Raw genomic sequence first — 10,039 nt, forward strand, 5'->3', positions numbered from 1 at the left:
CAAAGTAAAGGTAAAAACCAAACTCAATTACATCTAGTAACTCTAGTTCCAGAAATATTTGTCGCTTGGAGACAGCGTGCTGAAGTTGTGTAATTTGCAAGGTAAGATACTAATCTTAAGTGCTTGATTTCATTTTTAACTGGCAATAATTTTTTTATATATAAGCACATATATATATAACAGTTAAATTTGCATATCTAAGTGTGTTTTTACAGTTCTGTCAATTACGAGACATTCACACGTTTGTTCATGAGATTTAGGGAATGTTTCAGGGCAAAGAAACTAACGCATTGGTCTATGAAAGTGTGATTATTTTTTTTTCCTTTATAAATAGAGGGATGAGCAAGCTACTTGGAAACTAGAAGTACATTCCTGAAATACCACCAGCCTCTTGAAAGGAACTTGGAATGACACTCGAGGCATTTTTGTCTTCAGATTTTGGTCATAAAATTGGTTAGCATTTAAAAATTGTATGCTTTCTAGTCGTTTGAGCAGTGTGACTATTTTAATGCCACGTATTAATTAAAGTTTTGTTACTTCTGTATTTTTCTGCTGCTATGCAGTCCTTAGGCTGTGGCGCAGTCCTTAGGCTGTGGCGCAGCCAATGTAAGCGTCCATCCTTTGCTCCCATCAGACGCAGATTAGCATCTGAGCCGGCAGCAGACGGTATCCCTCTCCTCAGGCAGTAAGTGAGTGGAGAGGATTACTACAAATCAATGAAGGGGGTATAACAGTGATCAAACTAAAGATAGCAGGAATACAGAATAGGAAAAAGTACAAGATAAGGGACAAACTTTCAGGGGAGGGGGGGGAAAAAAAGCTTGCAAATAGTTCTTAGAAATTGCACAAGGCCAATTCCTTCCAGAGGAATCTGGAGAAAAGGAGAGAGAAGACTAGATTCTACCATAGATGCCAGTCTCTCACGTGTGAACTTCTGCAGTAACTGCTCTGGGTAAAATGTAATGGATTTCTCTGTAATTGGAATTGAAATTCACGTAAGCTGAAATTCATCCGTGTTATAAATGATTCAAATAATAAATGATTCAGTTTTTTTATGGTTTATAGAGAGTGGAGCAGAGCTGCGCAAGCAGAATTCTTGGGAGTTTTGCTGCTTTATTAATAATTCCTGATTCAAACACACAGCAAGTGGTCCTTCTGCTCCTTTCTATCCTTATACAGGTGAAGTACTCACTGTGATGCAGCAGGTTTTTTCTGCTTTTTCCAAACCAGTGTTGAAATCTTCAGCAGGGAAGGAGAGTGTTTAGTGGGTTTTTGTTTTTTTCTCAAGACATTGTGTGTAGCATTGTTGCCCCTTATTTCAGAAGTCAAACATACAAATATGTATATTTACAAAAAAAAAAAAAACCCAACGACCTAGGATTCTTAATTATGCCAGAATGGTTTATGTATTTTTGTATTTAACATGACAGTTAAAATCTGCTGCTTCTATCCTTCTTCATCAACATATGCTAAGTAGAGGAGTCCATCTGCTGAGTTTTACAATCCCCTGAGTGCTGCATCCCTGAAGTACTTCAGATTTGACCACGACCAATAAAGACTGCCTTCAGCATGGTCTGCAGTGTTTACCTACAGTGATTTTTCTGTTTGTTTTGTTTTAATTACAATTAAAAATGTTCTGTTATACTTGTTTCTAGGTTCATCCATCATAGCCACTCCTAATTTATGGCTCTTATTTGTTTTTGCAGATTCCTGTCTACTTGCAGTATTCAGTGACAAACTTCAAGAACAGTGTTGCACATGCAATTAAGTGTTCTATTCTGCTCATCTCCAGGTACTAGAGGTACATTTCTAGGCAAAATTACAGCAGGTCCTAACCTATGACTCTCATTTGTTTTTGCAGACTCCTGTCTGCTTGTAGTATTCAGTGTCAAACTTTGAGAGCACTACTGCACATAAATTTGCCTGAGGCAAAGTCCGGTGTTGATTGTGCTTTTCCTGAACCAGCCGAGTGCTGAATCTGAAATGATCTTTAGCAGTGTTACATTTTTACCTCTCTTCCACTAGTTGCAGATTGTGGATGGCAGCAGCAGTACTGTAATCCTGCCAAATGGAGGCCTTCAGAGCAAGAAACACAATTTGGGACTTCAATAAAAGGAGAGCTTTGCGGTGTTTTGCTTTTGAAGTAATATTAAGTACTCTTAGGTCATGTGGTCTGTGATTTAAATGGTTTCTTTAGGGAATGTTGACAGTGTTCTAATCCAGCCTATCTAATCATGAATACTTTGTAGGGAAAACTGTTTTGTTGCTTTATTTTTCCACTCCCAGAAGGTTGCTTTGATTTTTTTTTTTTTTTTTTTTTTTTTTTTTTTTTTTTTTTTTTTTTTTTTTTTTTTCCCTCCTCTGATAGAACACTTCCAGGTTTGGAAGTTGGCCTTGTCAGTATTGTTGTGTGGTGGGAAGAACTGGACTCTGTTGCACTGGGCTTTGCTCAGATAAGAGTTTGGGATAGGAGATGAGGAAGGGGAGGAAGACTGGAGTACAGGTGCAAAGTTGTGGGTGTGATGGCAATACGGGGTGTGGAAGGAGTTTAGATGGAAAGGATCTGCTAAGAGGTGGGCTGGCTGGTGAGATGGGGGGGATTGGGCAGGTGAGGATGACATGGGCCACAGTTAATTTGAAAGCCTTTATTGAAGACAAAAGCAGAGACATCTGTTACAAACAGGTATTTTGTTGCCTGCAGGAAAGGATCTGAAAAGGATGGAAGCAAACATGTCTGCTAGCCTGGATTTAATCTGCTTTTGCAACTGTTCTTTTGGCTTTATGGTGGCACCAGCAGCCAAAGGTAAAAAGTGCTGTAGAATACATTTCTCACCAAAATGTTTATGCCCTGGTGTGCCAAGCATAATTTTTTCCAAATGCTCTCAAGCTGATTCTGGCAGGTGCCATCAGTGTGTGCTTGCAGAGCTATCCTGCACATGGGCAGAGCCAGTTAGAACTCATGTTCCCCTCCTCAGCTGACAGAAATGAAAGCCTTTCCCAAGATCTGGCTCAAGTCATTTTATATATGTGCAGAAAGGAGCAGTACAACCTACTTTTTTTCGCTGCAGAGCCATTGCATGGCTCACAGATGCACACGGTGCCTGTATCTTCAAACCCTCCCAGGTTGTGGGTGCCCCCCACAAGCTGTGCACTCCAAGTGCTGGAAGAAGAAACAGTAGTGGTAAAACACCTGTGCTCAAAAGGAGATGCCTGATATTCCACAGCTACCAAACCAGCAACTTCCAGCAGCCTGCTCTTAGTGGGCTGTCCCCTCACTCTGTTAAGCTTGTACTCTGTGCCCCTTTGGTCTGTGCTTGAGAGATTATGAGATGCCAAAGTTCTCATCTAGGGTGTGGACATCGGCAGTAGGAAGACTTCCTACATTTTTATCTGCTACCTCTACAGATGTGTGGTATTCCCAAGATTTGCATCCTTTTTTTAAATTTTGTTTCCCAGCTTTTCCTTTCTACTTCATTTTTTACCATTCAGTTCTGATTTAGCATTGCCTGTTCTGTCTACTTTGTACAATATATTGGTGTTCTGCACACTTTTTTTTTTCCCCTAAGATGTATGCAGTACTGTGCATTCTAGTTTAAATCAGACTTCACTTCAGTCTTTGAAAGCTAGCAGGTAAGTCAATTATCTTCTGGACAGGCTCTAAATCAAATTAGAAAATTATCGTCTGATGGATGTCAAAGGCATTTGCCTGTCTAGGCCACCAGAACCTAGGTTGGTGCTGTGATTACTTACTTGTGGTACCATACTGTCTACTGATCTCAGACAGCATTAAATCATAGAACACTGCATAATGCTGAAAAAAGAAAGAAAAAAAAGTATGCTTGGGTGACTTTGAAATGTGACTGAGTGGAAGAAATGCAGTTATCTTGCTTGTAAGTTACAAAGTTTCTTTAGAAAAGAAGTAGAAGTTGCTCAGCGCTGAAAGTAGAATAGAATATTATACTTAGTTCTGCCTAAGTCATATCAGGTGGGTTCTGTGCTGGAGCACTGTGTGTTCCTGCCTGTGGTGATATGAGTGTGAGTGAGCTCTTTTCAGAGCAGTGGTATCTAAGTATTAGATAATCAACGTGTTTTATTCCTCCTGTAGTAGGTTAGAAACTTAGTCATGCAAGTACTGAGGAGTGTTTATTTTAAATGCAAGAAAAGAGCTGTTGTTTGGGTTTTTTTGGTCATTATTTTATTTCTCTTTTTGTAAAATGCTAGTAGGCATTTTTGTCTCTAAGAGCTGCATTAGGGAAATGCCTGGGCAAACATACGTGATTAATTTTACAAGGGCAAAGAACTGCTTGTTGCTTTTCATTGTGTTCTGAACAGGCAGTGCCCCTTTCTTTGGCAACACAACTGGCCAGGAGCCTATCCCCTCTGCCCCTGCAGCCCCTCCTGTCTGCTCTGACCCTGCTGCTTGTCAACTTTAGGACTCAAGGGACCTGGGTTAAAAGAAAAATCCCCTCTCTGTGAGGGAGCCAGAATGTGCAGCTGGGCTAATAATGGTGGGAAACATCAAACTGACTTACAAACTGTCTGTGTAAGCACACCCCAAATGTGATTGATGGACCCAGTGTTAGCATGCAGTGCTAGGCATGCATTGGCAGCGCTGCAAGCAAGTACTGCTGCAGATTTGCAAGAAATGGCTGGAAGCCACTGTGCCCACTGTGCAATGCCAATGGCCAGAGACTGGCTGAACACATAATCGAACTAATTACACAAATCTGCTAATTGCAGCTCCAGCAGTGACCCTCTGAGGACGAAGAGGGAAGTACCAGTGGGTTGTGGAGCTGCGGTCCTTGAGTTGGCTGGGCACTGCAGTGCTTCACGCGTCCCTTGGCTTGGAGCTCCTCATGCCAAAGGGCTGAAAACTCTTAGGGCACCGTCAGTGCAGCCCATGGTTTCTGCTAGCGGGCGAGCAGAGCCAGGCAGCTTGCCTGCTGCTGCATCGCTGTGCCGGGAGCGGTGCTGGCAGCACACTTAGTGTGTGTGTCTGCTAATCCTAGTCATCTCACTTACTGCAAAAATGAGAGAACGAAGGTAGGAGAATACATGAGAGCTTTGGTCGCTGTTGCCAAGGCAACTAACTTTAAGCCAGATAAGCACATGCTCATTGCTGCTGCCATTTTATTGCCTGCTGGCATTTTGAATGGAAGAAAACAAACACAGAAAGGTGGCAAGAAATGGGAGAAAGGGAAAGGGAAGGGACGAACCACCTATGGCACTTGAAAGCAAACAGCTATGCAGGCTGGAGGGGAGGGCTGTGCTGCAGCGGCAAGAATACTTCAACCCCTGTCACGGTGCTCTGGGTGCACACGCCTGTTGCTGGCTGCCAGTAGTGCTGTGCTGCTCCAAAATGTGTAATCAGAGTGCACAGCCCTTGTGGTCTGTGCAAAAGGAAGGATTTAGAATAAAGTGAGAGATAAGAGGAGTCTGATGCTAAAAGCAGTCCTGCATCTCCCCTGCATCTTTGCAGTTTCCTGTAGGGCTGAGGCTGGGCTCAGTGCTGCAAGGGGAGGCTGTTGTGTTCTAAATGTACAGGTTTTGTGCACTTCCATGCCCAACCATGGGGCAAACTGTCCCTGTGCAGACATCACAGAACTGTGGCCAGCAGAGGGTGAAACTGCTGTGTGCTGTCCCACTTTGTAGGCACAGGCAAAGCTTGGGGCAGCCCAGTGCTGAATGCATTTGGCTGTGCTGATCACCCATGGGATGCTACAGACATCCTATTGGGAAAACAAAGTCCTTTCTATGAAAGCTCCCTTCACCACCAGGTACTCACCTCTCTAAGCACTGGCAGAGTGCATGTTCATGAGGATGATTGTTCTCCAGAAGAATCCAGTCCACAGTTCCATGGGAACAGTAATGGGAAAGCGTATGGTGGTACATGAGGTGCAGGTGTCACACTGCTTCTTGTTGCCAGAAGCAAAAGCATGACAAACGTGGAAGTTGGTGACTCTTAGACCTAATTCCCTTAGAGGGAGCATTGTGCTCCCCTCTCCCACCCTCTGAACAATGCATGGAGCTGCTTTCATAGTATACTTCCCTTTGTGGTTTATGATGCTTTTCCCTTTGTTTTGTTCTTTTTTCTGCCATGGCTGATACTTGCTTTCTTTTCTCTTCACACTCAAATGTCTTTCGTTAGGAAACATGGCTTCTTGTTCTCAAGTGCTTTGTACAGTCTGCTTGCTGCTCCTTACCAGGTGAGGTAAGAAGACCTCCTGCGGGTGCATATACAAGCTCATTGTGACCTGATGGCTTGGCGCAGGAGCTGGCACTGCTTCCCAGTGTTACCGTGGCTCGCACTAACCAAATTCTAAAAACAAATGCCCCAAGCTTCCTCCTTTATCTGCTGCCTTTCCCATGAAGGACGGTCCTTGAGACAGGGACAAGTGCTTTAGGGTAGCTGGGTGCCACAACATGGCTGTGAGTTGTGAGTTCTGTGGGGAAACCAAGGAATGTGTGCAAAGGCAATGGCAGCCAGGCCAGGAAAATGGGGCTGTGGTGGAAAAGGTAAGTGGTGGTTTTGCCCCTTTGCAGCAAAGACATCATTTGTAAGTGGCACTGTTCTGCTGTGGGGGTTTCTAGGGAAAGTAGGGATCTCACAGACTAAGTGGGAATGTCACAGGTGTTGGTATAGCCAAGTACATATTTCTACAGTAATGTGGCTGTTAAGTAATTGTGTACAAGATGATAGCAAACTCAGAAATATACATGGCAAAAAATCTAGCATGATCAAACAGTCAAAAATTTTGTTATGTCTGATTTTTACATGCAGTGTTCAAAAATGCCTTTTCACACAGAGGGTACCTTTGTGTTGTTTTGAAGATTATCATGGAAAGCTGATAGAGAAACAAATGGAGGTGCAGCTTCACTTGCACAGCACCAAAACCAAGAGGAAGAAGGGTGCTGATGCTAGGATAGAACAAGGGCACTTCAATACCAAGAGACAGGGCCTATTGAGATGTGACACAAAGCCATGTAATGTCAGGGTAGTTTGAGGCCCATCTGAAAGAGTCCTGCTACAAGGAAGAGTGGGTGAGCCCAGCTGTTCCCAAATGGAAAGAAATAGAGGACACAAGAAACAAGGTCGTGCTGCTCGCTGCAGCACAGTTCAGGGCACAGGGCAATCTCATCTCTGCCTGACGCTGGTGTGAAAGCAGAATATCCGTACATCTGCTGTGGCATCGCTCCCCTAGCATTAGGCTGACACAGGTGATGTCAAGCTCATTCATCTTCCACCCAGCTGCTGTGCCTTGGGGCTGAAGCACTGCCACCCCAAAATGCTTTCCTTGAGGGGCTTTGAGGAGCAGAGGCAGCTCAGAGGGCAGTGGTAGGGTCACTATGGCTTGATACTGGCTATGTTTCAGCAAAAAAAAAAAAAATCTGCGTATATGAATCTCACGGTCTGTTTGCCCAGAAAGAAGTCAAGTGTAAAACTGCTGCCCAAGTGAAAAAGTCTGCAAAAGGGCAAAGCTGTGTTTAATAGGGGATTTAAACCCCTAGGCATAGCAGAGAGTGCATTAAATGGTAGAAATAAGGCTAACAGTCTGCTGGCAGGCTGTGGATTTAATCTAGTACTTGCAGATTTCAATAAGGAATGAGACAATATTAAAGATAGTATCAAAGCATAGAGAGAATGCAACAAAGGACACGGGGGCAGGTTAGAAATAGAGATGTCGTAGTCACAAAGCTCAAAGGATTGAGCAGAAAAGAGGTTTTCTTCATCAGGGCCTCCCTAGCACTATATGCTGGGATAAAATGGGCTGTTCTCCAAAGCTGGGCGTGCAAACTGATGGCTTGTAAACTTTGGCAGTGATTTTCAAAGATGCTTGAAAAATCATAACACCCAATTAAATAGGAAGTAGTCACACAGACCCCTCGGGCAGTCTTGAAAATTGCAACTGCTCTTTGCATTGCATGTGATTTCTGGCAGGCTCTGCTGGGCTTTGCTCTTCTCTTCAACAGCATCCCTTTAGCTACAGCAGGCACCAGGAGCTGGGCCTGCACAGCCTTGGTGGGGAGAGAAAAGAGGATCATGTGTCCCTGTGCAGGCCAACAACCCTGGATTTTCCCAGCAGTGCTGCTTCCCTGCTCCAAGGCACTAAGTTGCTACCACCAGTGTCCTTGTGGGTTTTTCTGAGTCTGCAAAATGTGACAGCCTCATCTCTCTTACTCTTTACTTGCCCATGCAACATGCCCATGCTTACTGATGACCCTGTGTTTCCCACTGCATACCTCAAACTTCTAACGTATCTTCCTTAAAATTGCTTTGCTGAGACCTTCAAGCTTTGGTCAGCATGAAGAGCAGCTCCTCTTCCCTGCAGCTGTATCTGCCCTAAGCTCCTCTACAGCTGAACTTGCTTAGTGTAGGTTTGTACAGATCCAAAGTGGACCTGCTGTATCCTTTAAATCAAAAACAGCAGCTGGGTTCTGGAGATGAGAGTGTCTAACTGCCTGCCTGCCCAGAGATGCTGAGAATTCTTTTTAATGCAGCACACTTCAGGTGGCTTTTCTGACACACATCCTGCAGCTCTACCTGCTTTAGGAGCTGCTGAGGGAAATCGCCTTCCCAGAAAGTCCTGCCAACTGTGGGAGGACAGACCCTCTGGTTTTAGGGTCCTAAAATACCGAACTGTGGGTGACAGAGGACAATGCCTTCCCCTTGATGTTCCACAGAGGTGAAGGCCAGCGGGCTTTCAGCAGCTTAAAACAGAACACGCATTTCTACATGTTCAGCCTGCAGAGGGTGATGGCAACCACCTGTAAATCATAGAACATCATAGAATCTCTCTGGCAGCTGTGCCAGGACCTCACCACCTTCTGAGTAGAAGACTTCTACCTAACATCTAACCTAAATCTTGCTTCTTTTCATTTAAAGTCATTCCCTCTTGTCCTATCACTACAAACCATATAAACAGTTGCTCTTCCTCCTGCTTGTAGGCTCCCTTCAAGTACTGAAAGGCCACAATGATACCTGCCTGCTGCTTCTCCAACCTTTCTTTATGGGAGAGGTGTTGTCTGCACCCACTCCACCAGCTCCTCATCCTTCCTGTACAGGGTGCCCGCGCCTGGACGCGGTACTCTGGGTGGGGCCTCATGAGGGCAGAGCAGGAGGGATGATCCCATCCCTTCCCTGCTGCCACCCCTCTGCTGATGCAGCCCAGAGTACTGTTGACTTTCTGGGATGCGAGAGGACTCTGCTGGAGCACGTCCAGCTTTTCATCTACCGGGATTCTCACGTCCTTCTCACAGGGTGTTCTTCTCCCAGTCTGTACTCACATCTGAGAAAGAGCAGCACTATTCTGAGATCCGAAAACACGGCTTTAATTCACCCACGTTAGGACCGAGAGCTGAAATACGAGCTCTACCTGTGCTGCGACGCAATGCGAAACGTTTGGAGACAACGCGCTCGCCCCCACGGGCAGGGCAGGGGCGCGCGAGGGGCAGCGCTGCGTGTGCGCCGCGCGGGGTGCGAGGCGGCTCCCCCCGCCCGCGCGTCTCGGAGCTGTCCGTGATCTCATCGGCAGCCCGGCCTCCTCCGCCGCCTCCTCCTCTTTCTCCTCCTCCTCCGCACCCGCCGCCGGCTGCGGGCACCCCGCCGCGCAGCCCGGCACCCCGCTCCCCTCGCACCCACCCGCCCGCACCCACCCGCCCGCGCGCGGGCCGGGCACCGTCCCGGGAAGGTCACCCCGCTCGCCCCGTGCCGGGGCCGAGCAGGCGGCGGGCCGGGAGCCCCGGCATGGTGTCGGCCACGGGGCGCCGCCGCCCGCGGGGCTGAGCAGAGGCGGGCGCCGGCGGGAAGGAGCCGCGGGGCGAGAAGATGGCCGCCCCCGCGCCCCCCGCGCCGGGAGGCGGGACCTCGCCCCCCGCCGGCCCGCCGCGCCTTCGCCAGGTGGGTGCCCGGCGACGCGAGCGTCCGCGCCCCCTTCCCCCACCCCGGGGCTCGGCGCCCGCGCGGGCGGCAGGTGCGGAGGGGCCGCGCGTGTCGGATAGCCTCCCGGAGGGGAGTAACGGCCTCCCCGGGTGCGCGGGA

This window comes from Tympanuchus pallidicinctus, unplaced genomic scaffold (genome assembly GCF_026119805.1).
Source record: "Tympanuchus pallidicinctus isolate F22 unplaced genomic scaffold, pur_lepc_1.0 scaffold2, whole genome shotgun sequence".
NCBI lineage: Eukaryota > Metazoa > Chordata > Aves > Galliformes > Phasianidae > Tympanuchus > Tympanuchus pallidicinctus.